Source organism: Cavia porcellus, unplaced genomic scaffold (genome assembly GCF_034190915.1).
Source record: "Cavia porcellus strain 051 isolate PalLab524CR breed Dunkin Hartley unplaced genomic scaffold, mCavPor4.1 scaffold_8, whole genome shotgun sequence".
NCBI lineage: Eukaryota > Metazoa > Chordata > Mammalia > Rodentia > Caviidae > Cavia > Cavia porcellus.
In genome coordinates, this window is record NW_026947491.1 from 76,580,390 (window position 1) to 76,584,763 (window position 4,374).

Consider the following 4,374-nt stretch of genomic DNA (forward strand, 5'->3'; position numbering starts at 1 on the left):
GAAAAATTGAATCTATATCTTATAAATCATACTTGGTTAATCACATCAAATCCTTTTAAAATATAAATATTTATTCTAAATATTTAATTATAAATATTTATTCTCATTTTTTATCAACTTAACAAGTTATCAACCTGATGAAATAAAATACCTCTACATGGGATTTCTTTTCTTTTGTGCCTTCTCAAATATTTGATATGTGCACATTCCCCAATTCCTTATATTTTGTCTTTTCTATCTCATGAGCAGATCTGGACATTATTTCATGTGCTATTTCTTCAAGCTCTATGAACATTTTTCTTTGTAGTGTGCAAAATAAAACTCCTTTGGAATTTCCTTTTCGAGTTCTCTTTGCTGACAGGCTTTTTACTGCCCTATAATTTCCACCGTCTTCCTCCAGGGAAAAACACTTCCTTGGCTTTTACGCATGAGAGTAATTAGTGAAAAATCCCTTATCCGGGGTCTGTCATTTCTTTTCTTTTTTTTTTTTTTAATTTTAAAAAAACCAAACAGCAAAAAAGAATAAAAAGAAATAAAGAAAAAGATTTAAGGAAATTAACATTAGTTAATAAATATATATTGTTGTATTTAAGGCTTAAAGAGTATTAAAATCAAAAATGTGCAATAGATATAAAAGGAAAAGAACGTGATAAAAAGGAAAAAACAACTGAGTTAGGGGAAAGGAGAAAATCAAAAAAGGAAAAGATAATATGCATGTTGGTAAACATATATAAAGGTATATATGTATTCATATGAGAGACAGATAGTTATACTACCAACTTCCGTTAGTTCATCAGAAAGAACAGTTTGTGCTGTCAATGTTTGATTATTTTTGTGCCTAGATCTTGTAATCTGGATAACTGCTTCTGCCATTTCTGCCAGTGAGGAAGTTTAGTAACCACTGGAGCACAGTGACAGAAAACATGCAGATGTTCAGTCTCTTCCTGAAACTGCACTCATAGGAACACTGACTCATGTACAATTCATGGAACTTTTCTCATTTGCTTGGCTGACACATGCAGAGCAGCTCTGAAGCCAGAATTCTCAGAGGCATGTACAGAACAATCTCAGCATGTACTCAAAGACTAAGTTCTTCCTAATATATCTTTATGCCTTAGTAAGAGAACGTGAGAAAAGAAAGGAAAAGATGAGAGGGGATAAAATAACCCCCATAAAGCTGTATTCCCTAGAATGAACAAGGAAAAACTCAACTCCTGTTCACATATACTTCTGCCATTCAGTGCTGACCTGATAGGACTTAGTTTCCTGGAAATAGGAACTGACATTCATGACTGTGTGTGTAGTGCTTAACCAGTGATGGTAGTGACCTTTCACATAAGAGAATGTGTCCTAAATCTTGTGTGCACTGCATATATTAGTGAAAATGATAATTAACCCACTGCTGAAGAATTGTGTTTATCGTAACCAGAAATCACTAAATTTGAATTTAAGAAAACATTAACAATTTAAATTAGGAGACATACTCCAAATATGTACTAATAAATAGATAACTAAGTCACTCAGGAGACCAAGACTGAAATGTCTTACTTTTATTTGATAGCTTTCTCATCTCTAAAATGTGCTTAGCCAATCTGTCTTTGTTTATAGCTCCTCAAATTTTCATAAAATACTTTAGAGCATATGGTTACATTTTCTGTAAAACCATAAATAAAATAATCAACAAGACAGAAGCTTTTACCTAAGCTTTTTTTAGCTATGTTTACCATTTTGTTTTCCTTGCCATTTTTTTCAACTGATAAGACATGTCAAATCAAAGGAATTTAAATAGCATATTTTAAAGAAAAAAAACAACACATTTGCTCTTAGGATCTCAAGATACTCAAACTTCTATTTCCATATTTTTGTTAAGATTTTTTAAATCCTATCTTTTGTGGCCACAAAAAGGATGCTAAAATCAAAATATATTTTCCTGAATGCTGTATAGGTGAAAAAAAAACACTATTCTTTCTACATCAGGTTTGTGACTGAGGACCCTATATCAAAAACACATCAACAAGAGGAAACATGTGAATTTACTTAATAAAAGTTTTACATGATACATGACTTTTCAGAAATGAAGACTCAAAGAAACAGAAAGAAAAATTCATGTGTCTTTTGTATAGTTTTGCAAAAGTATAATTGGAGAATAAGAATGTGAGCCAATGGTAATAAATTGGCGGAAACTTAACAAGCTCTATTTCTTCAGATTTTTCTTGGCATGTCTGTGTGTTTGAGAATGAGGAAGTTCCTTTCCACTGAGTATCCAGTGGGCGCTTCTAAAATGAAATGAAGATTTTCTAACCTATTTCTAAGGAAGATTAGAGAATTCTTGTATGACCTGCTTCAAATGAGTAAGATGAGAGTAATCTTTCTGATTCTGACTTTTCTTCAAAGGCTAGTGTGTTATATTTCAGAACACCGTGTCCTGAATCACATTGTTGTCCAAAATTGCTAATCAGTGAAAAGCTGAAAGATTGTATTGCTCAAAAAATGACATCATTGAGTTTAAGTTCTAAGTTATTTCACTGATTTTGATAACCTCGGTCTGTGTCAAATACAGCCCCTTAAGATAGCCACTCATTATATTGAAAGAATGGCCGGAAATTGAACTTTATATTTGTCCCTTTTTATTCCCAGGGACTGTATCTTAGACTGTCAGTAGGTATCTGAGATTACAAATAACACTGAATTTTATAAGTATTAGGTTTTTACTTAACAGTACATTCCCACACAAATTTAATGCCTTTTTGAGATTCTATAAGCAATTTTCAGGTATTTTGATGTAATTTTTGCAGTGTGAGGTAGAATAATAAGACTGGCATGGATTTCTTTCCCCTTTTTCATAAATTTTACAAATAGAATATTCATTTTTACATGGCTCTGCCAGCGTGTTTTCATTTACTATGTTAAAACTTTCATCTTTCAAGTTAAAGGAGGTAGTTCATGACTTTTCCAATTGCAAATATCATTTCTCTTGTGCTTTGTAATCATTATTAAGTAAAATAGGGTTTACTTGACCAGAAGTATTATGTTACTGTGATTTGATAACTGAGATACTTCTTTTTTTTTTTTTTTTTTTTTTTTTAATTTAAGAGGAAAAAGAGAAAAACACAAAACAAACCAAAGCATCGTAAGGGTACACGCAATACAGAACTACAAAACAAAACAAAACAAAACAAAACAAAAAACCATAACAGTAAGAAATTACCTGCTAGTAGATTACACACTATTTTCTTGAAAATAGTTCCTCAAATTACAGTATCAAAGAACACAAGGTGGACATTCAAACAGGGAGACTGCAAACAGCTGTGTTCAATGTTCCAAAAACATTGATAAAGTCAGCTATTTAACACCCCCAAACACACTTGCTGTTATATCCGTTAGAGCTCCTTTTCTTTTTTTTTTTTTTCCCTCTCTTTTTTACAACAAAATTTACACATCTTGGATTTTATTACTCCTTAGTGCTTATTACTTTCTTTGGGGGGCGGGGAAGAATACAGTCAAATATGGCAAAACAAAGCTGTCAGTCAATACCAAGGATAGACATAGCACATGGTGTAGAACAGAGTACAAGTTTATCAACAATGGTTATCAACGTTGTCCCTTGTTTCCTTAAAAAGAATTGTCTATCTTATTAGATATTATAAAGTTGGACAAAACAGTAGAGAACAAGACCAATAAAACTTAGGCATTGTAAACATTACAGGACTTCCAAAGAAGACAATAGTCAAACCAGAATGGGTATCTTAGTGAATCTTATTGTCTTCAAAGTAGTTGCCTATGTCTTCAAACTTGATACTATCATATAGAATGGAACAGAGTCTAATCAGTCAAAACAAGATCGTGGGAGTACTACAGGACTTCAAAACAAGTTAATAGGAAATCAAAAAGAGTTACTATTTATATATCCTAATTTTTTTGAATTTTTTCTTTAATTAAGACAAACAAGAAATGACTAAATAATTTTTTTTTTGAAACAATAAGGGGGAGATTGAGATAAAAAAATATGGAACGCTTCACGAATTTGCGTGTCATCCTTGCGCAGGGGCCATGCTGAGATACTTCTTAAGTGACCAATGAATGGGTAGCATAAACAGTGTGCACGTTAGAGAACTAATTCACTTCCAGTGGACACGTAGGATGATGGTAAGGTGTTATGGTGCTACTCAGGTTGGCATACAATTTAAAATCAGGAATTCTTATTTCCTATTTTTTCCACTTAGTATTTGACTGCTGTTGACACTAGGAAATGAAAACCACAGAAAATAGGAAAGGGGAGTTACTTTATGGACCAGATTTGTTAAGTTTGTAAAATATTAAATATGATTGATAACGGCCACAGGGACTGATCCCCACAGATACATACTGTGTGAA

General features: G+C 32.3%; 1 pseudogene; it reads right to left on the minus strand.

The window, feature by feature from the left end:
* Positions 1 to 4,000: 4,000 nt before the first annotated feature.
* Positions 4,001 to 4,058, minus strand: LOC111753370 (U6 spliceosomal RNA; annotated as a pseudogene).
* Positions 4,059 to 4,374: the final 316 nt, after the last annotated feature.